At 47.0% G+C, this 23917-nt stretch overlaps 2 protein-coding genes across 7 annotated transcripts in view; both read left to right on the top strand.

Annotated features, from left to right (window-relative positions):
- LOC1270605 (disco-interacting protein 2) overlaps positions 1–23917 on the top strand; it is a 199555-nt gene that overhangs the window by 576 nt on the left and 175062 nt on the right. The window lies entirely within an intron of this gene.
- LOC1270603 (failed axon connections) overlaps positions 1–23917 on the top strand; it is a 52120-nt gene that overhangs the window by 3044 nt on the left and 25159 nt on the right. The window lies entirely within an intron of this gene.

Genomic DNA, 23917 nt, shown 5'->3' with positions numbered 1-23917 from the left:
TGTAAAGAAACCACCATCTTCCCGTGCACAGTTCCCACTGTCGGGCAGGATTGGCAAGAACTTACAGGCCCAACATCAACATCAACTCATCATCATCGGTATATCGAGATATATGGCACAGTTTTTTCCCTGTTTGAAATATGTTTTGTACCACGCACGCCCTCTACCTTTGCTGCGGAGCGTGTATTGGTGTCTGTATATCCATGTGTGAGAGAGAAAGAGGGAGAGAGAGAGAGAGAGCAAGCGAGTCGCTGAACCGAAGAAAACCGGGCCCTGGATCCTTCCTGCCTGTGTACATTGGGCGACGGGCCCGTTGCGTCGTCTACGGGTGTGACGACAAGAATGCTTCTTCTGAGTATGTGTGTGTGCGCTTGTCAGACACACACACACATCATCACACACGCACGCACAGTAGGGCAAGAAGGGACAGAGCTGGAAAGGGAGACGTGCTGCTCGCTCCTTTATCGGCGAAGTCCTCTGTGAGAGCCTCCTCAGCATGGAATGCCTGCCAACAGCGCGTTCTGTGAGTGAGCAGCGTGGCTTTGTATGTATGTGTGGCTTGTATGTTATCGGTGTGTGTGTGTGTGTGTGTGTGTGTGCATACAGGCAGGTTTTGGTCCCGGCAGGAATACGTGTAAAAGTGTGCGTGTGCAGCATAAAATCATCACCCCTCGGAGGAGACCCTTTTTGCGTTCGGAGGTTCGGCGGTCGCCTTTGTCGCGACCGTGGCGTGGCTCTGAGCACTGGAGAATCATCATCTCTCGGATTTCATCTCGCTTTATAGCGTCCATCATGCCTCCCGTTTTTTGAGCCGGGAATCGGGTGGGTGGGGCTTTTTAAATGGCCCCTGTTGTACGCTTCTTCGCTTCCTCGTTCGCTGCGGGCGCACGGTGGTCCATTTTCTCTGTCGGTGAGTGCGCGCGCGAGAGTTGCGCTCTCTTGGGGCACGGGAGTTGGCACATCTGCTGGGTCTGCTGGGCTGAAATTCCCTGACCTGCAGCACCAGAGAGTCCAATATGGGAGGGCTTTTTCGATCTACATTTTTTCCTCCCTCCTGGCATATTGTGGTCAGTGGCACAATTTTCGGGGTGTGTGACATTGGGATATGTTGAAGGGTTTGGTAGAGGACCAGGCATGCTACTCAAAAGGTTGATATTACCCTTTAAACTACCAGTGAATCAACTTATTACTTTATTTAATGTTTTTTGAGTTTGAAACTACAATGTTTGAAGTCTTCTGGGGAGGTTCTTGATTGATTTCTCCGAAAAAAACATGATTCAACGATTTTCGTGATCCACGTGCCTTCCAATGCCCAGATGTCTAGCGGGTTCAACGTTTGTTCGGCACATTTCAGCATCAATCCAACCATCATCATCATCATCTCATCCTCTTTTCGACTTTGAAGAGGTGAGATCAATCAACGATCATGCGTTTCACAGTTTCGTCCGCATTTTTATCGTGTTATGTTTTTCTGTTTTTTTGCCTCTGCAACTTCACCGACCGCGGCGCACTCGTTAGCTTTGTTGTTGAGCTGCACGGCGCTTTTCTTTGGCCACGCTTTTTTAAGCCCAAACGAATGCCGGGTTGTTGTGTGTTTTTTATCAGAGCGTGAAAAAGGGAAAGCTTTCCTCTAAAATACCACCATCCACCATCTTCAGACATCAGTCTGGCCCCCGACAGACGACGACGACGACTGGTCAGATGGTTGTTTTCTACCACCACCAATTGTTGCGAGCCTTTGAGGGGAAGAGCTTGAGAGAGAAGACTCCCCGGCCCAGACACAATGTTGCTTGATATTGCCCGGCCTCTTGGAGAAGGGAAAACAATTGGATGAGGCTTTTTTGGTGTTGTTGTCTGAGAAAATATTGTGGACGGTGCCGCGTCTTGTTGGTATCGGATGAGCTGCAACGTTAAAGCCGTCGGCCCTGCTTGGCTTTTTGCTCGACTTTTTTATACGGCAGTTTAGTGTTCACGGCACTGGACCCCTCACTTAGACACCACAGCTAAACCACACAGCTCCATAAACCGGTAGAATATTTCGGAAACGACCTTGAGAAGGTAACTTACAGCGTGTTCTTCGTCCGCTCTGTTTTGGAGACGCGACACTGGCTAGGACAGGTGAGCCAGACAGGTTAGTGCCAGTGTCTCGAGTTTTTATTATTGTCCACAGACACACACATACACATATACACACGCATATACACTTCTCCGATGACGTCTGAGGACGGCGTCGCCTTTTAAAACCCATCGTCATCTTACCTGAGACGACGCATCGCGCCCCATTGCCGCCGGACGGACGACGGGCTGACGACGAACCCTCGCCGGGGCGGCATTATTTACATTACGCACCTTTAAGGAGGGGCCCTGGGGCATGGCATTCCTGCGCGCCATCTTCTTCGTCCGGGTTACCCCCGGAGTGGTTTGGAAACGCGTCTAATAGCATGGGTAGCAGCAACTGCACAGAGCAGTTTCGACATCGAGAAAGAGAGGACACATTTAGCGAAGAATAGCAGTTCAAAACACGAAGCAACTCCAAGCCCAGCCAAGGAAGGTGGTGCGAGGTAGGTAGGTTCGTCGACGGTTTTATTCGTCCGGATTTTTATGTGCTGCCCGTTTGGCTGGTGAGGTTGAGCCAAAGGGACAGCAGGTAGCAGGAGAGACATGTTTGGTGAAGATATGTTTTGCTCTCGCTCTGTGTCACACATGCTATATGGGGTATTGGAGAGAAGGGCTTTTGTAGAATCAGGTTGAACCGTATGCAGGGATTTGAGGATCCAAAAGTGAGCAGTGACGCTGAATGTCTTGCCTACCTGTGTTAGTTCGTTGCCAGGATGGTTCTAAAATTAGACGTACGGGGTTGAATGCCTTTTTGGACGGGACATTGCATGCCTGGACATAGTGGTTTTGTGTACCTTTTGCCTGTCTAATGACCTAATCCCGGCCTCTCGCGGGCTTTTTGACAAGAACTCACATTGAAGTCTGCTGACCTGGCAACAAGATGTTCTGAGTGCGCCTCTCCAAACTGTACCCGGGAGCTATAAATCAACTGCGCACTGTTAGTGTGATCCAACTCTTGAGCCCGCGTTTGGGTGGCCAACTTATTATAATACCTTTGTTTTACCCTTGGCACCAACTTCCCTTCCACCAAGAGAGCTATGGAGAGGATGGGAAGTTTTCGCTATGAAATATTCCAAATTGGGTGGTTATAGTTATTGTATCGATTCAACAAACTTCACCCACCTCAGGAAGCGCGTATTGGAGCGTGAAGTTTGGTGGAGAGTTTCGAAACGGTAGAAACTATTCGTTCGGGACACAGCAGATAACACGAAATATTTATAAGACCCAACCCCTGGCTGACGACAGTGTTGAGATATACGATCCGGGGGCGGGAGAAGTGTCGTCGTCTTTTAAGATCTCGTACATTGAGCGTATATATTGTCGGGTGTCAACTACTGGAGGGTATCAATTTTAATTGCACCAATTTAGCATGTAACACTTTCAACCACTCAGTTACGGCCACAGCGTTGACCTAGATTTTGGCAGTGAAATAAAACACATTTATCCTCTTGGCGTACTCGTACTCTCGAACTGGGATGGTTTGCCTTATTTGGGTAGTCTGGCGTTGAAAATGGGCTTGCCAGCTACGTAGGATCTACCATCGCGGTGCGTATCCTCGGATAATTCCCAATAAATTTAAGCACACACAATTTGGTTTCATCATCCTACACATGTCTCGCTGGGTACTGAGCGAAAGAGTACATCGATAAAAATAAATCCTTGGTAATTTGAATCCTGTCTTTTAAGCGCGTTGCAATGATTGAACTCAGTGCAGTCGAGCGAGTCTTTACAAAGAAATGAGTGTGACTGCTTTTTAAGTCTCCATATCGTCTGCAGTTCAGCTCGGCTTCTGAAGTTTATCGCTATCAAACAGCGCAGTTAACCACTCAATTTGTAAGATTTTCGTTTTTGTCGAAGTCTAGTATTGTAACTCGTTTCGATAGCGAATGTCGGTGGAAAAAGCCAGGCAATAAACAGACAATAAAAACTGAGTTTGATAAGACACCGTCTCACAAAAAAACACGAAGTGCCACAAGTGTCAAACCGATCAGTTCCTTCTTATAAGGGTTCGTCCATTTTTCCACTTCCACTGCTACCCTTATCAAACGGTCTCTGCGGGTTGTTCTACCGTCTAGCTCCTCGTCTAGCTTGCGACCCGAAGCAGTAAAGCCGCAAAGGAAAGCGCTCAAACCAGGCGTTGGGTGTGTTATCCAGATGGTTTCCCGAAAGCATGTGCTTAGTAGCGATAGGGAAAAAGGGCCTCGATAAGGAGACGAAGGAAGGGTAGAAAAACAAGGAACCGATTTTTTGTTTTTCGCTTGAGTGCTGACGGTCGAACACAGAGGCGGGTTGTGGGTTTGGTGAGCGTGCCGACAACAAGTGGGAAAAGCAAGCCAGCGCTCCGGGTGAAAGTATGTTTGCATGTTATCTTCATCGGATGTCTTCACTCCCAGAACGTGCTGGGTGTGGCATTTAACGCGGCGGCGGCTTTGGTGATTTAGTCCGGAAGGGTTTTGAGAGTGAGAAATTAACCGCCGGAGCTCTTGAAGGGTTCTTAGTGAGCTCGGGGGAATGAAATACAAAAAAAAAAACAGATAGTAACGTGTTTAGGGTATAAAACGACCCATTATGGGGCCTCAAATCTGTTGCCTTTAACTTAAGTACACGCTATCGTTTATTTAGCGAGATAACAACGCACAAATAGACATATAGACAGTGACCTACATACATCTAAAGGAAGACAAATGTGGTGGACTTTATTGCATATTGATTTCCAAAGCATTCGAACATCAATTTCGTTACGTTGCGTGAGAAACAAATCGCGCTTCTTGCGTGTTTGGGTAATAACGCGCACTGTTTATGAAATGTTGATGCTGATGCAATATTCAGGAAGAATGGGTCTCATACACGTGTCAACAGTATCGTTTTTCATTTATTACCCGGGAAGAAGATCCATTTTGGTTTTGTTTTCGGAGGTGTCTTCTCCATGCCCCCTTGATTTCACCCTGATACTACTCGTTGTGTGCTCAACGTAAAGATTACATTATTTTAAATGGCTACGCTTAGTGCAAAGTCGGTCTCAGGCCACAGCATGACACGCATACACACCACACCCGGCCTGCCATAAGTGACATAATTATTCAAATTAGAAGTGCTTTACGGCAGTCACCACAGGCCGCGGGGAAGAAGATGGTTCTTTAAATGAATTTTCATGAGTTTATTACATTAGCACACGATGGCTGACGGGGAAGAGCGCTGCCTGTGTCCATCATCATGATGGTAGCACACCCGTGCATTAATCTCTATGAGGGGTTTCATGGAAAATCGCGTACCAACACAGAAAAAAAAAAAACTTTTAAAATATGCTCACAATCTCGTTTGCGATAAAACATTCATTGATTTAATTAGAGAGAATTTTGTCAGTTTTTATTAGGTTTCATTTTTGCGAAAATATGTGCGTATTAGAAACTAACTTCGCACTGTAAATACCAAAGCATTTTTGCAATGTATTATAGCAAATGTCCATCCGGGCGGTCGTGGGCCAAACATAATATAATTCTTTTATCGCACAGTACATCCCAATTCGCTGCCCCATTCGACTCCAAACGACCAGATGGTCTGCCGGTTTGGTTATTGAGTAACATGCGGGTGATGTTCAAACATTGCTTCTGCCTCTGTCTTCTATGACACTTGAACAAGCAACTGTAAATATTTACATTTAACGCATCTCCCACGGATACAGTTGTTTGAATGATTTGTTCCGTTTAGTTTTGTTTTGAAGGGGCACAATTGCTTTGAGGGGAATGACTTAAACGTTAATTTAAATGTTTTGAAACCAATATAGTGCCTTCAGCAAAACGGAACAAATTGGAAGCTTAAAGCCCCCGCAATTAGTGAAAGTAATAAATGGAGACACCGAAAAGATTAATTTGAATAAATGACAGCGCTAGAAAGTTTAGCTCAATAATCGATATATTGCTTTCGATCGCCTATTGGCAACCAAACGGCCATTTATTGAACGAACTTAAAGGTTCTTTCACTGCCGAACCCTTATCATGAGACTTTCCCGCGACCACATAAAACTGTAAACTTCCCCCTCGCCCCGGCTCCAATCCGGCTTCCGGAAGAAATGAGGGAAACCCCTCTATTTTCCCGATGCGCTGCACTACCCGGTTCCGGTTCGGTTCTGCCACACGCGATTGCAGCGCGCAACAAACGGACCCGGAGTGCCTTCGATTGCAGCCGGCTTTGCTCTTTGCGTTCCACCGCCGCGAGAGCGAAAGTCCGATCAAAACCACCAGCCCCAGCCCCACTGCTTCGCCCGCGCCCGTACAGCGGCAAAGATGCGGGAAAGAGCGGGCCTTATAACAATAGACCGGCAGCAATCAAACCGTTCGGCAACCGTCATAAAAAAAGAGTGTGCACGGTTCTGCTGCTGCCCGCAAGTTCACGTTGTAATAAAGAAGTGGCAAGTAGTAGTAGTCGTGTTGTTGTGGCCTGCGAAAAACAGCACAGAAGAGAAAGAAAAGGGCGACAAAAAGGGTCTCTTTAACAGAAGTGATCAATCGTTTTGTCGTAGAATGTAGGGTTGGGATGGAGTTTGGGGGTTCGGGGGAAAGAGAGATGGAAACGGGAAGGGAGAGTAGCAGCAATGACAGCAGTGCATCGATTCGTTAAGCGATGGTCGATTAATTTAATTTTGTTTCCAATAAATCAATCAATTCGATTCCACCGGAATTGGCTGCCGGCCCGGGCCCGGAGGGTGAAATCTCGAAACCCCAACGCGTCCCCGTCCCCTGGAAAAGGAAGCTGAACCCTATGACATGCCCCGGTTCGCTTTATAGTGACTCAGGTCTGTCGGGTGTGCTTCCTAATGAGAGTGCATCGTAGTCTGTACAGGCATAAAGACCTTTCTTTTTCTGGTCTTCCTGTGTCGCTCAGGGCGTTTGGTATTTGGTAAAACACGGGTCGGTAGTTCCGGACACGACGGTTTGCATCTACGCACACGATAGACCACAAATGATCAGACATTTGAATGATTTCTTCTTAGACCATGTTTTGCAAATGAGTCCACAAAGGATCATTTTACCTTCTGATACGGGAGATTGTAGAACACGGAAGAGAGCACTCGGAGTGAGGGAATGTTATCGTATCTTTTGGGACGGGAACATAACAACCCCCACTACCAAGGTCCGGTGCACTCTTCATACCGGACCGGATACGGGTTTGGTGTCAGCCCTCGGTGGCAAATCGCCCAAACGGGTTGATTTGACGTTGACAAGTTTTCGGATCAATTATTCAATTGATTCAATTCTCTGGAGTTTCGCGTTCTGAGTACCTTTGTGCGGGACGTTTGAAAAAAAAAGAGAAATGGGTTTTGGGTGTGCTTCTACTGCAACATTATCAGTAAGCATCAGGAGCTCTTTGGTACTTATGCACCCAGACACACACAGAGAATGGATAATAAGAGAGTGGATTTGTTATTGGAGAAGTTTTGCGCATTCTTTCCTGCCGTAAAACGTTGGGAAATTTGTAATTTGAATGTCTTGGAGAAGGTTTTTGAAGTTGTTTGAAGTTGTCTCATAACAAACATTATTTTGGATCATATTCAGATGAGGTCTATCTCAGCTTCTATTAGTTATTTAGTGCTCCGGAGCTCATAGAGTTTACTATTGCTAATATACTGGACTGAAATCCTATTCCAATATATCCAATATTCCTATATAGGACCCAATACTAACCCAAACTAATGAAATGGAATGAATAATAGATGAAGTACATAATTAGACTAACTTTTAGCAATAGTCTCACGCAAAGAAACTATTCGCTACCTACCTACTCAATAGCCAACGGAGATGTTAAAACATTCACGAGGACATTAAACTTGTAAGTTGAAAGTTATGATTACAAGACAAATCCTCGGAGCTTGGTCGAAAGAAAGGAGGCAGTTGGCAATAAAAATATTATATTTCTACCGTTATGTTTGCTTTGCAGCTTTAATTGAGCACATGTTTTATTGCGTTTAACAACATCTACTGGATCCTTTGCGGATCTCATACCACTTCGATACTTTGCGTGGGTTTCAACGCTTATGCACGGATAAGCGTGAAAAGTGCTCCGAAGAGAGAAAGTCACAAAGTGAAGGCACTTTGGCTACGCGAGCGTTCCTCCTCCCCGCTGGATTGGGGCTTAATGCACCTCCTCATCGGCCGCCGCAGAGCTTTTCCAGCTTATTACTCTATTTATTTGTGCACCCGTCGTTTCGGGTGGCATAATTATAATGGACCGTTCGTTATGTTTCTTGTTTTTTGTGTCCATGTTCAATTGATTTTTTTTTCGTTGAATGTCTTTGAAGCTGCCATGGTCCAAGCAATGAACCCCACCATTCGGACTCCAGAGTCTTGCCTGGTGAAAGGTCATTACACTTTTCCGAACCGCGCACAGATGCTGTATCATTTCGTTGGAAGCGCTCTTCCGCTAGGTTGTGTTTTTTTTATGAAGGGCATTAGTGTGTTATGTTGCAATTTGCACATCAGGTTTTTGAATGAGTAACACAAAAAAAGTGAGTGGCAACATTTGAAGGGGGAAGTAGCTTCAAAGATGCTGTTGTTGGCTTCCCTACGCGATCTCGGAATTCGAATTTTTCTTAATCACTAGCGTGTGGTGGACTTACATCGCCGTGCGGCAACTGTCCATTTTCTCTTGCCCGTGCTCCGGATGTCATTGACCCGAGGTAGTCATCAGTTACTGCCTGGTAAAAAATATGGGTGCATAAATACATTTTGGAGGTGCGCGGATCTTTCACTCTTCCTGTGTGTTGTTGTTTGTGCGCGAATTGCGCATTAATGTACGCTGTTTTTCGGAGCATAACGTCCATAACGTCAGGCAACATAGTGGCAACAGAAAGCGGCATAGCTCCAAGCATGTCTCATCTTTGTTTGGGGAGCTGTCATGCTGTGTTGTCGTTCAATTCACGAACCACAAATAGGGTGGAGCTCTGGTCGCTTCAGGTCACTTATTCAGTTGGTTCGGACTACCGTAATTTGCCTACCAAACACACTCCCAGTAGTACTCGAGTGGTGTGTCTGCTGCATCTGACCATTCACCAAACATTAAAAAAAGAACCGAAAGACGTGAAATTAAATTGAGGCCTGCCTTCGGGTGGTGTCGTGCTCTCTCTCTCTGAGGCTTTTATTTACTTATATTGGAGCAGTGTCGTCTTCTCTGGAGAGGAACCTCCTCGTAACATCCCTATCTGGCTGTCATGGCATCTGATCGACGACCTCATTTTGTAACGCTTTTTCCTCTTCCTCTCTCTTTCTCTGGCCGGTTGTGATACACGATTTTTGCAACCGTTGTGTTTGTATGTTTGCTTTTGCTTCGCGAAGATCATCAATCATTTTTCTATATGTCCGCGGACATATGTTACACATCGGGTTTGGGCTGGCAGAGTACTGTCACACAACGGAATCGGTCATAAATATGAACGAACCATCAGCATGATGATGATGATGGCACACGCCCCAATCTCCGGTCCGCGGTACGTTGGGTGTGTGCTGGTCTCGAGCTTTCAGTGTCTATACTACCACCCTTTCAGGTGGGATGGATGACAACCAGTGCTACCTATATTTCGCGTGCCAACCATTTGATGCGTGAAGGATTTTAAAGAAGATTGACACTCTGGTAGGGGCGAAACGCATCCATCACGCGTATTTTAAAGGTGTTACTGTCTCTAGAGAAGATCCTTGCGAGCGTCATCTTCTCAACAGCTGTTAAAGTCAGCGTTTTTGTTGTGTTGAAAGGTTTAGCACACTCATTCAAAAGACTTGGAAGAGAATGACGACAAAAAAAAACAAACCTGGAATTGTGTATCTTGGAGTGTGCGAGAGTGTGTCTTCGCGCGATGCATACTGATGCGAGAGCAGCAAAACAAAGGAGATGTCGCGCTTAGATGACCTTGGGGATTTCGTCTTGGTGACCGAAACGTGCACCGGGTACGGAATAAAAGCGGGCGAGCGATGGTTTGGGGTTGAATAATTCATCGTTACGGTTAGAGGATGGGATTTAAAAGGCGGGCAGGCAATCAGCGCTCATTGGTGGTCCCCTGATAGCTGTTTTATTATTATTTACTAATGAAGAATTTGTTTTGAAGTAGCATTCCAAAGTGTATAACCTTGTAACTTTTACCGTGTAACTGTGTTTGTTCCATATAAAATTTTAATAGCTGTGATATTAATCAAAACGCGTACCAATGTATAATGAAAGGATCAACAACTATTTGCTAAGAAGGGTTGTTGAATTTTGCTTCTTTGTGTGAAAGTCCCTGTTTTCCTCTTAACAACACCCAACATTGTATGCATTCCGGCTGTCAAGGTGCAGTGTAAAAATATACGCCTAATTAAATAGCAATCAGTGTGCGGGACACAAATTTTGCCCTCCCCTTCAAGAAGCTCCAAATTGAGTGTTTTACCTCCCACAACTTCACCTTCGTCCGGTTGGCGAGCTCCTCGTCTCCTCTTGGGCGAGAGAACTGCGTCATTCTTTTGTATGATTGTGCTAGAGTTGAAGTTCGTCCAAGAACGACCAACCCGAACGACGTAGACGACCACGACGTGCTGGTACTAGAACGTGTCGAGTTAATGTTCCTGGCCAAACCCTCTAATGACTTCTGCCGGACCTGCTACAAAGCGAATCGGTAAAAGTGCAATAATTATGGTGTGGATTATGATGGTCATCAGTGGGGTAATAATTATTGGAATTAAAATGCCCCACTCTCCGTTTCGCCGACTACTTGGAGCACTGTGTTTTGGGGCTGGTGGAGTCGTTACTTCACTTACTTCAACAAAAGTCTGAAGTCTGCTGGCCGCATGTACCTCGTTTGTACGGGCTTTCAAGTCTCTCGCTGGACATTGGGCATTGACTAACGTTATGTTCAATTTGTTATAATAAAGTGTGCATAACTTCGAATTTTCCTGCTCGTAATGACTTTTTTAGGTTCGACATCCACTGCGACAAGAGATATGAATCTGCAGAGGGTTGAGGTGTCTGGTTGCCACAGCGTTTTGTTTACACCAAAGCTAGGTCAGGTAGCGTGCTGCGCCGGGAAGACACAAACACACAAAACCCCGGTGCCTGGTGGAAATATTTCACTCAACATGGCGCCAGCGTCTTGGTTTTGGTTTTCCTTTCGAAAATTGAAATCATTCCTGGGGTTAACTTTGAATTTGAAAACAAAAAAAAATCATTCTTGCCCATTCCTTCGGTGCATTATTTATCTCACTTCTTCTGACCCAGTGCGGGAAATTGCGGGCCTTCTTCTCCACCATACGCAGCGGTACACAGCTGTTTGCTGTAACTGTGGGGCACGCGGAAACTTGCGACAGATTTATGACAACCGGCTGGGTGTTCAATTGCACACCAAGCGCGCCCAGTTTCCGGTTTGGATTCGGTTGGAGCAAGAAAACGCCCGTTTAGAAAGAAATGATTGAACACTTCCATTTTCCATTCGCTATCACCTTGCTCTGCTCCTTATTTTTCTCTGCTTCTACTTTCAATATCTTTATCAAACCACGGGAGAAAATGAAAAGCACAACCCTCCCTCCCCCCCATCCGCCGTTCGAAATGGAAAACAATTTTCGATAATGGAAAAGAGAAAAAGATTTCCGGCAGTGTGTTGTAGACTTCGTGCGCTCGCCTCTGCACAACACTGAAGCTCAAAATCCCACTGGCCGTTTCTTCGTCTGGTCGGTTCATCCTTCCGCGCCCGGCCGGGAAAAGCTAATTGACAGTTTCACGGTGTGAACGAGGGGAGAAAATTGCCATTTTTCGAGTGGCAATTTTTACCGCTCCTCCACCCTTAGCGCGCACGCGAATTGTTTATGGGCAAAGCGTCAAAATTATTGCCCCGAGCAGCCTATGGGGCATTACAGGGCATTAGTTTCCGAAGCGAACGGCAATGGATTCGCCAAGCTCTGTGATGTTCTCGTGCTCCAGCTGTGCACCAGATCCAGCGATCTTTGTCTCTTTGTGTGCACCGGGTAAATGAAGGGAAAGGGGGGAACAAGTTGCCTGCAGATTTAAAGATCTTTTGCGCTGATCGCAAGATTTGAAGAAAGCAGCAGCGGCAGGCAATCATGACGCGGAGCGTTGTGTGTGTGTGGAGCTGCTTGGTTGTGGAGCATCAGCTTTCGTTACACGGTAGAAACGACCGAAGGTACACAATTGCTGGTGGCTCGCCAACGTCTTGTTGGTACAACATCCACCAACCCCGTCCTCCCTCCCTATCATTATCATCATCATCATCTTTGCTTTGCTCTTGGAAGAGACTTTCAATATTATAGCAATCATATTTTTGCTTCGATCCAACGGCTCTCCTCCGCTTTCCCGTCTATTGTTGCTCACGGAATCAGTGTGTGCACCACCTCCTGTAGCTACACAATCCACTGAGGTGGAAAACGCCCCACTGTCCATGCTTTTTTCAGCCTTTTTTCACAAGGGAAAGGAAAGACAAAATAGAAAGTCCCAAGTCCCGCGTCGCGTAAGTGTGGCCAGCGCAGCAGTGTTTCGGAATGTTTCGTTGTGGCACTGCAGTTGTGAATGCGAACACCAACGGAAAAGCCGTGATAACCACCAGAAGACTGGCTGTCCGTGTTGTCGTCGTTTCCGGAGTTTTGGATTAACAACGGGATTATTGGGCCTTATCAACCTACTGGGCGAGCGTCGTGTGTATGTCGTTGCAGCCTTTCTTCCTGGTCGAGATTATGCACGACGCTGTACGAGGCTTGGCGCACGTCTGCTCTGGGCCTGAAGGTCCTCCCAGCACGTCAAAAAACATTGGTACGGACGGAATCGGAGTAGGATTTTGACTTCTATTGCAGTTTTTTTTGTTGTTGCGATGTTGCTGTTGTTTGTTCCAGGCACATGCCTCTTGCCCAGTCGGTCACTATCGCAAACAGTGTCGTGGCACACGCGTTCCGACCACTGGGGAGGTCGCTTATCATAGCATTAATTTATTGTTCAGTTGCATCATTTGAATATGCTGGGTGGACGTGTGTCTGTGATCAACACATCGTCCGACAGAGCTGTGTTTTTAGTTCCGTGGATTAGCTCATCGTGCAGTAAAGGGAGCGGTTTCGTTTCAAACCCCCCCCCCCCCCCCCCACCCAAGACTGGACTCGTGGGATTATCTGTCCGCGTATGTGGTCGCACTGGTGCTGCTGCTGAGAGGTTACGATGGAAAGACAACCCGTTGGAACGCGCGAGGGAAGAAAATTGCCCGCTGTGACGCGCTCGGGGTTTGCAAAATCGTGTGTCTTCTATGCTTCTCCGCATGGCACGGGTGCCCCCCCCCCCCCTTTTCCCCGCTTCCCGATGGCGTGTGCCGTTTCCAGGGATAGGAACTCGGGGCGCACAAAAATAGTGTCTGACTCATCCGACTCAGCCCTGGTGGTATCAGTGGTGCCCGGCTACGCTGTGGATGCTTCTTGATGTTTTATTTGCTGCTGCTGCCTAGCCTGCTCCCGCGAACTGGTTTGCTTGTGCCGTCGCCTGGTCCAGTTTGCTGCGGTCGGGTGAGATTGGCGATAGACGGAGGAGAGCGAGAGAGAAACAGAGGGGACCTATTGCTGTATTTTAACTGCTTTAACTTTAAAGCTCTTGCGGTCGATTAGGACATTCGCTGACTCATTTGCTTATGCTTGTTAGCTGTGTGCAAGCGCCCTGAACCGCACATCAGAGAGAGTGAGTTTGATTAATCATAATTCCTGGGAAACAGTTAATGTTTTATTGGTACAAAAATAAAACTGCTGATAAAGTCGACCATGTAGGTAATTGACTGTTTCCACTTCAGCTATTTGTTCCGTCAATAGAGCGATGACGATAATTCTTGTCCCGCTACACTCCAAGAATTGCAATTAAATCATACATTGGAATGCTGTGGTGCGCACCTTTTGTCTTATCGTGCACATCAACTCGGTCCGATTTTATATTGCAACCAAGGTCGAGAATGCCAAGACCAAGATACCCCAAATCGGCACTAATTGCTTCATCGGACACACATTCCACGCATTCGTGGGACGTGTCGCACTGCCGCACGATGCACTACGATCGCCCCCCTGCGGGTATTGGTGTAGTGTATTCTTCGCCCTGGAATGTGCTCGCAGACACTTAATAAGATGCACCCAGACACGTCCCACACAGGCAAGAGCGAGCGCCAGAGATGCCTTCGGCGGCACACAGTACATGTAAATAATCGGTGCACAGGGGCTTTAGTGATTGCAGCAATAATAAATAAATGTACGGCCCCGGCGGCTACATTCCTGTGCTGACCTCCGGACCAAAATGGTTTGGCTGGAGGTTGGGAGGAAGGCGGTATATTGTTTGGAATTGAAAAACTGGAAACCAGAGTGAGGATTTTGCCTCTCTCGGTGATGAAGACTGCCTTATAGGAAGCAGGGTCCTCCCTCTGGCAATGAGGCGTTGTTCTCCCGGCCCCTGTGCCTACACAGCAATGACCTCAGCCGGGCGTAGACTGATTTTTGAATCGAAGATAAGCATTTTAACGGCGATAGCCTCCCGTAGTTGTGCGATGGTGGTGGTGGTCGTGATCTAACGGCGGTCCTCCAGTTCCTTCTGAGCAGCATCAGCATTTTTTTAACTGCCATTTACTTCGCTCGAGGGAAGAAAAGGTTATCTGTTACCGCCGCTTCATCTAGAACACTGGCCGGCGCTGGACGAGCAGCAGCAGCAGTAGTAGTTTGGCAGAACTTTTTACTGCGTACTGTGTCTTCGCTGCTGGAGCTGTTCTGGAGCGCCGCGCCGTTTGTAGAAATTAGTCGCGAGCTAATTGGTTCGCCTACGTTCTCTCCCAATGGACGATGATGCCCTGGCGCAGTAGTAGTGCCTGGGGTTCTCGTTTTTTGTTTTGTCAAGCAGCAAGATTAAGACATAGTGTTGACCAAGGGGGGGATTTTGAAAGACTCTCCAGCATTGCTTTAGCTATGCGCTTGGGGTCATGTCATGTTGCTGGATGTCCAATCGGGTGATGATAGGGACTGTGGATGTTGATGATGATGATGTTGGACAAGGTCCACGGCCCCAAGCTTTGTTTAGTTCGTTAAGATTAGCTAGGGGAATAATTTGTTTAGTGTGTTTGTGTTTTTTTTAAATGCCCGAGCAAGTGTGTGGCATACACAGAAATGAAGAATGCAGAAGGGTTTCGGCAAAAGAAATACACACAACGAAAAAAACATGAAGTTGTACATACTCCAATGGGTGGATGGGAGAGTGTTGCGTGAGCCAGGAGCTGCTGCTGTGGTGGAGGTGAGACTTTTGATTAATTAGTCACAGCAATCTTCCATGCCCCGTGGTCGTTCCCGTAGCCGTCGTCGCAGCACCGAAGGTTAAGTTGGCGTTAATTAAGCATAAAGCGAAACGATAGGGCAAACCTCGAGGGCCACGGGAGCCGACTGTAGTGGAGTGCACATAGAAGAAAGGTTAGGACGCACGACCGTTGAACTAATCGCATTCCAAAACGATCGGAGTTGCTGATAATGTGTACTGGGGCGGTGTGTGTGGGTCTCCCAATGGTCGGAAGTCTTGGTTTTTGCGCGGTTTGATAGAAGTGTGGACGCTTGCTTCCCGTCCCCGGAGTAGCGGTGTTTTGTGTGTTTCTGCGGAAATGGTTTGGGCGTTTTTTGCTGTTGTTGTTGGATGTCTTGTGGCGTGTCTTAATGGCGTTCTTGTAGTTTATTGGGAAATTTATATAGCATCCAAAATGTAGCACGGCTGTGCGATTTTTAGCAGCGCGTGTAACAGGGAGAACGATTTATTTGCCTGCGCTATCTACGATTGAGCTCGCTAGCTTTCAAACGGGTCCCTGGGGACTCCATTGATCGTCTCCAGAGATGTCGAATTCTGTGCTTCTTGCGGTATGGTGTTCTAAAATTATGACACAAGCAATTTATATGAACGCCTCCGCCGTGCTGCTTCCCTCCTGCGAAGGATAGTGAAGTGAACGGAACGGCATAATTATGATGCGATAATAAAACACAACTCAAGTACACTATTCCCAGGAACTCCAGGGATTTGTAGCAGCAGGGAGAGGGTAGTACTGTGGTTGGTAGGGAATTAATGCGTTATTTTAGGAACTGCTCTAGACATGGATGTTGAATCTAGGCGTGTAGAAATTGAAACAAGAGCGCGAACCTCTTTGCTGGAAATTGTAGACCAGATCGAAGGGCATTTACCTTCCTCGGGGAAGATTTTGCCAATCATGTAGCGCACTCATCGTATGGACATGGTCTTCCTGTCTGAGGCTGCTGAGGCGGTTTGTTCCAGTGCGCGCGCTTGCCGTACCGAACGTGAAGACACGACGACGTATGATGAACAGATGTGAAAATTGAACGCGTTTATTACCGCACTTTATGTGACCTCTTGCTCTTCCTCTCGCCCTATATCTCTCTCTCTCTCTCTCTCTCTCTATCGGTGAAGAGATGAAGCCGTCGCTTGACATCGTGGACGCGCGCTGAAAGTCGTTGCCCCTGTCCCAGCCGTCTTCATTTCCCAATAGATTTGTACATCAGCTTTTCGTTGGCCGGTTAGTTTACTTTCAATCGCGATATAACGAAACCCGCACCGCATGAGGAAACTGTTCCGCTCGCCGGCAAGGGAAAGTATCATAATGAGCCACACAGCAGCCCCAGTGTTGGCGCGCGCTATCTTGATGTACGACCACTTCAGAGCTGATTTACTGAGCACAACAGTATCGCAGTGTGTAACCTTCTAAAACCCGGGGCAGCGTGCTGATGCTGATGATGATCGGGTGCAGTTGAAGAAGTGTAGATTTTCTCAACTCTGCTCCCGCTCTTAAGGGGCCCGAACGTTTGCCGCAGCCCGATGGGATCCAGGACCTTGGATCCCAGGCAGTTCAAGTGCCCACGCAGATCAAGTGGTTTCGCCTGCCGGAGTGGGAAATTGATTCACAGGTTGGGTGGGTGAGAAGGTGTGGAGCTGGTAGAAGAGAGCGGGTCGTTCGAGGTGATCTGGTGTGATCTGTATCGTCTCTCCCGAGGGACAGATTGGAACTGAAAACACACACGCTCAGGCACTCGCGGGTAACCAGCAGAAGTACAGGGAGCGGCACAGAGTTGCACATGGTCATATCAATCATTGGTGTTTCACATCAGCGTACTTCAGTTTCCGTCCAGCCCGCAGGTTCTGCCTTCCAGGGTTAACCCTTTTCGCGGTGTAGGGCTAGGTGTAGCTCTCTGCAGGCCAGCTTGTGCTCACGCACACGCATTCCAAACCCTTTTTTAGCAGCAACTGTAAAGGAGGAGGAGGAAGAGCGAGGGAGTCGTTAGAGAGGGAGCCGTAAGTACTGTTTTGGAGTATCGGGTAGCGTGTGTGCGCGCCAGTAAGAGCAGCATGGGGTTTTGGCACACATAATGTGCGTGTGCGATATGTATGTAATATGTGCTGTTTGGAAAATCATTTTTAAAAATAGCCTTCCAACATCGCCTCCGTTGCTGGTTGCTATGCACGATTGCACGTGTAATGCCGGAGGAGCTTCGGTGGAGCGCAGAGATCTTCGGCTAGGAAAAGCGGAAAGAAATTAAACCGCTCAAGCCCGCTCAAGGTTAAGCGGGAAGGCATCTTTGCCACCTTTTTTTTTTCGTTGTTGGTGTTGTAGTCTCTGATGCTATGGTGTGTGGTATACACTCTACTTGTGGTTTGGTATGTCCGTGTATCCGGTGCGTTCGAGTGAGATGGTATCGGGCAAATCCCGAGCGCGGACGGTGGGGTCGGCTGGTCTTCCGAGAGCGCGCTCTATGTGTGTTGACCATAAAAAGAGAGCACACACAGGTTGGGAAAGTGGGAAAGTAGTGCAATGGTCGAGGAATCTGCATTCTTGTGTGTCTGTGGGTCGGTTTGTGTTTGGCGCACGCAGCTGGAGCAATATAGTTGCATTTGAGGCGGCAGCATGAGTAATCATCGTGTTGGTGCTGAAGAGACGTTTCATACATGTAGAACTGCACATTAAATATAAATTAATGGAAGTGACAATATTAATTCGCGTTTTTTTCTCTTCTTTTTCCATTTTAGGTGAGTGAGATATTGCTTCGTGGTAATCATGAATGCAACACCGCATTCTTGCGATTTCTTCAAGTACGGTAAATTTTTGGAACTCGAATTCCAAAATTCTCCAAATTTGTTTATTTGAAGCGTATTTGCATGCAATGATACATTGATGTCAGCAAACGATTGCTCATAAGCAAGACATCAGCTGGCCCGAAAAATGATCACTATCAAACGAGCAACAGCTGACACAGCGCCGCTACTGGGGAGTTTTGTGGGGGATATTCTCGCCCGGGTGGGTTGGGGGTGAAAATTGAGATAAATATTTACCCTTAGCCTATGGCCACACTACAGCGTTTCGTTTGTTTTCCGAAGCAGTGAAAACAAATTGTGTGTTTATGCATGATAAAATGTTTGTTAGAGTTCTAACCCCCTCCTGTTTTTGGATGACCCGGGCGGAAGGGTTTTGGTTAGAAAATAGTTTGCTTTTTCCGTTCCTAAGTGCGTGCTCGAGAAAGCGCGCCGATTATGCGAATGATGGGTACGGCGATGGTGGAGCGAGAAGATGATGATGGGGGGGGTCGTTATGATTATTTTTCGCGGGCGCGCGCGCGTGTTCACGAACATCGCCGCGCCAAAATACGAAAACCATATGTGCGGCTTCTTGCGAGCGGGGTGCGTAAGCGTGTCGGCCAGCTTCCTTGTGGTGGCAATACTTCGGTAAAACAGACACAAGTGAGAAGAAATGTTTGGCAAGACCAGAGCAACAGCGCGAAAGATTTGATTTGTGCGTTTTTTGTTGTGCTTGAGTGGGTTTTTTTTTCTTCAAAATCTTACTCAGTTTTTAGTAGCCAAAACAATGTGTGCTGAATGGGTCGTTTTAATACAATCAATTGGATAATGTTGACATTTATGCTGAAAGCTTTCAAAAGAAAAATGGGCCACTTACATAGTGTAAGGGCCTTTTTTAAGTTCCATTGATTACAATGCATCAGAAGAAGGTTAGTACTACGTCATGGAAAGTTGTTCTATGAGTCATCTTTGGAGATGCTGTAGATGTTGTACTTCCTGGGAAATGAACGAAATGTTTAATTGAACGGTGCGTGCTTGGCCACTACTACTGTATAGGGGTCTAGAGAAACGTGTGTTAATTCCTTTCCAGCCCAAACCGGAACACTTCACAGTACATGATGGAGGGCATATTTTTCCCCCTCATCAAGCTGTGGGATAATTTTGTTGCAGTTTGTTCGCTAACAACACGTTCCCAGGTAGAAGAACAAACGTTTCTGCAAACGTTCAATTGCCGAAAGCAAATAAGAAACGGGGGGGATATTTTTAGAAAATCGATACCAATCAAAACTGTGAAACACTGATGCCTGTAATGTTGGGTTTTTTTTGGAGGGGCAAAAGATGACCGGCACAGTGTGGGGTCAAGCGCGCGCTGTGTGAACGGTGGAGGAAGAGATTCCAGCATCGCCTCGCCTGCGTGCGATGAAGATGTTCCACAGCAACAGAGGGGGCGCATACAATGATTGGGGTGTACCCGCCACCATGCTGTATGGAATGTATGATTTGGAAAGTGCGTCAGCGAGAGAGACAGTGTGTGTGTGTGTGGCGATGATAAGTGAAGCGAAAGATGGACGGCTGGATAAGGAAAGGAAAGAAGCAAAAGGGATAAAGGGGCAGTGTAGGCTGGCAATGTTCAAACAAAACGTTTCGATTGCGCCCATCCTAGACGCGCGGATTACGTGGCGAATCGTTTTGGGCACCAACGGAGGGAGCGAGAGTTGTGTACTGCTGCTAGACGAGGATGGTTACCCACAGTGATGAAGTCAAGTGTTGATATCGAACTGCGCCGCTGTACGGCGAGCAGGCGGCGCGAAACGACGACGCAGGGAGTAAACTGTGATAAACATCGAATTTCGGTTGCGGTCTCATAATTTCACGTCCACCGCACAGGCCAGCTCTCCAGCCACAGACCAGGTATATGCCACAAGGTGTAAGGGTGCGGACGATGTACGCGCGTTCCGACACGATCGAATTTTCACTGGTGCGCGCGGCCCATTGCGCGGCGGTTGCGTGCGTTTCTTGAAAAGTGTTTCTGTGCCGAACCAGCGGCTGACGCGTCAGCGACGTTTGGGAAATCAGCGTCGAGTAAAATGCGATGAGCCCTGATGGAATGCGTGTGTAGCTGTAAAGGCAGATGGCCAGAAGAGGAGGTGGTTGGTGAATTTGGTGAACCAATCGGTCACGTGTTCGAGTTGAATGACGGGCTTTGGAAAAGAAAAATGAGCATATATCCTACTGCAAGCAAAATAGCTGCGTGTCGATCGGACGTACGTGTGGGGCGACTCCAGTTACGATAGAGAGTCGTCGCATAGCTCATAGCTCCATTGGAAAGGAAACGGGGGAGTTGGCCACTGCATAGCGTTGGGGGTGATGATAGAGAGCGCACGAGGTTTGATGTGTTGTTGGACTCCGTTTTGGAGACGATGGCTGGTGGACAATGCTTTTAGGGCTTTGTCCGAAAATGTAATTACCCATAATTATCGCACCATACGCGGAGTCCCGATGGACCGTGCCCTATGCACGGTGCGCTCTACCAAATGGACCGTCAGTATATGCTGATCAACGGTCCAAAAAATGTTGCGGTTAAAGCTATGGTGGCACACCGTGTGTGGAATGGTTAATGAAATGGTATGTTACGGTTGTTTTGGTTCTCTGCTGAAATGCGTTGACGTTGGAATTGTTACGGGGACTGTTTCATTGAGGAATTCCTTCGTTCAAATGTCAAACTACTCTAAGCGACTATTGTAATTAACTTCTGACAGAGGATGTACGGATCAGATGGTTGCGATAAGTGTACATCATTATAGAACTGTACCTTGAAGGTTTTGTTGGGATGACTCGGTGGAATGTCTGATGCGTTATATTACAGCGCGCGTGTGTTACTGTTGTTTTGACTGCATTCTCAGAATTACGACATGAACATTGTCGATAAGATATCAACATTATTAGCTTGAATTATTTACAACATTTCATTACTCTTTTGCATATCGTGGTGCCATGACCAGGATATGAGAAGAAACGAAGAATTTCATGGCTATTGTTAAATGAATTTTAGTGTAAAAACTACGTACTACCATTTCCGTTACGTACTCTAACTAGGCTGATTGTATATCTCAAAAAAAAACCGTAGAAATAGCTCCTCCAAAATTTGGTTCAATTAAATACCCTTTTTAAGGTCAGGCCAGTAACAGAGCCGCAGAGGTTAATGATGATATTTTGCCTTAATTTTAAATGATTTGACGTATCTGTGGAATCACGGATTCGACAAATTACCGTGCAGCATCGATTAGTTCTCGCTGCGCCTGCTGCTGCTGCTGCTGCTGCCATACCATGACACTCAACCCGTCATCCACAAAAGCAGGTGTGTAGTAGTAGCAGCTGCTTTGGTCCACATGGAGCCGCAGTGTTACCACCCATTAGAGAGAGAGCATGATTTTCTCGTTAACCCCCATATTCAGTTCCGGAGGGTGTGCTATGCTATGTGTTATTAAGCCCAGGGAGCAGCTGAAGCAGAACGAACTGATTCGATACCAATCACACAGACAGCGCATTATTGGGTCAAATCAGAGCCCCAACCTCCCAAGTGCGGGTAGTTGAAGTTGTGCTGAATGAAAAAAAAACTGTGAATCTAGTTGATTGGGTTTTAAAGGTGAAAGATTGGCATATTTGACACCGGGATACTATCGAGCTGATGTACCGGTTGCGCCGCGGCTAAAACAGTCATGTATTCTATTATTCAAGCAAATATAATATCGGAGGCCCTACCCTCGGTAATGGAACAAGCCCACTTCTGCAACAAACAATCCAATGTTAGCCGAGAAGTGGTGTCGGTTTTCTTTTCTTTTTTTGTAGTTGCTACCGGCGAAAGTATGTGCAAAAAAACACCAATCCAATAAAGGGAGGCAGTAGCAATAGCCAAGGACAACGGTTGCGTGCGTACGAGTGTGCTGCATAGCGAGGAAATTGAATTTTCCCTACCCTTGCCAATGGCGCCAACGCACGCACAGCCTCCCTGTGGCGCGTATGGTGGTGTCTGCGTTGCAGGAGGGCAAAAAGGGTGCGCAAAGAAGCGAAAGTGAGGCGAAATTTTGTGGCCACAATGTGCGTGGAGACCCGAAGGGTGCTCCGGGGAAGATGGAAAGGCAGGATGTATCAATCTACTGCCACGCGGAAATTGCCTTTCGTGATCGCATTGAACTCGCTCCTTCTCTCTGTCTTTCTCTGTGGGGAAGGAACCCTCGTGAGGTTAAAGGTCCTTGGGTGTGTGCGTTGCGGCGAAACGTCTCGTTTGATCGATCGGGCATCCTGATTAGATTTTTGGGAGGTTGAGTGTTAGAGGCCATGATACTGTTAAGGCACTGGTTACGACTTGGATGTTTCTTCCTTGTTGGTGCACTGTGTTTGTGTGTCTCCATGTACTCTGGGATGTATTTGAGATTTTTTGGAAAGGTCAAGCCACCGGCAATATCCCCAGATCCTCAGATATAGTCGGAAATTGCAAGATTAATGTGTACAGATTGTTCTCATCGCGCGGTACGCTCATTATTACACTTTGGGGCAGGAAGTTTTTGGAGTGCTGCACAAAACTGATTCCTTCTATCTGTTCGAGCTCGGCAAGCTCGCACAACGAAGATGTTACCAAAGACGCTGTGAGGTACTGTTGAGATCCCAGCAAAGTAATCATCATTGGCTTTTTTGACATATGCATATTGAAGGTGACTGGTGAGTGCCGAATGTTTGAAATAGGTGGTCTGCATTGTGTAAATATTTAGACAAGATCCATGTTTAATAAACCATCCCGAATGCCGGGACAGGTCTTGTGCGCGCGCGCGCGCGTCCGCTTCACTGACGAAATGTCCGGCAGTGTCTTCCTGCTACATCTAGTAAAATCTCACCGTCCACGGGCGTGTGAGCGTTTCGTGGCCCCTTATTTTCCGCCCCATAGGTGTCGTGTACTAAACGAAGGGCAGCAAAATGTAAACAATCTTTTGTTCCGTCCTCCGGAGATGGACGCCCAGGCGAAGGTTACCGTGTACCTCATCATAGCAAAAGATCCAATAATGAGTGAGATGTATTGGGACGGCCCAAACCCTCGGTCGCCGGTTTGGTAGCTGCAACTACAAAAGGGTTCGATGTATCAAACTCTCCTCTCGAGGGTGAACAATGTTTGTTTATGTAGATATGTCCGGCGCAGGGTGCAGCAGCGAAAGAAGTTATCCCGCCTAATGCATCGACGTTGGCGACCGCCGGGTTATAATACGGTCCGTTTCCGAATTGTGTGTGTGTGTGTGTGTTTCTTTTTTAGAAACGCCGGAGGGTCGTCAAGATGTGAAATGTACGACGCCTGTGGCCTTAATGGTGATCGCTACGACAGAAATTGAAGTAAACTATTGTGTTTGTATCAGTAATAGTATCAGGAATGTTTTTGTATTCCAATGTTATTGTGTTGAAGATATGTTTGAAAGAATGCTAAGAAATCATTCGAAAGTGATTGTTTTTATGCAGAATTAACACCACAGTGACAGTTATTGCAAGATATTATTAACACCTTGCTCATCAAAAATGCAAACAACTTCCATTGATTGTATTTGCAAAATCGCATTTATTTCAATGTTGAACATCCAAACATGGCTCAACATTCTTTCTAGGGTCAAAGACAAAGGGTCCTGTGTTGCTATAACCTTCCCATCGATTCTCGCTCATCTTCTGGCGCATC

The sequence above is a fragment of the Anopheles gambiae genome, chromosome 3, assembly GCF_943734735.2.
Source record: "Anopheles gambiae chromosome 3, idAnoGambNW_F1_1, whole genome shotgun sequence".
Lineage (NCBI taxonomy): Eukaryota > Metazoa > Arthropoda > Insecta > Diptera > Culicidae > Anopheles > Anopheles gambiae.
This window is presented reverse-complemented; position numbering and strand designations above follow the sequence as displayed.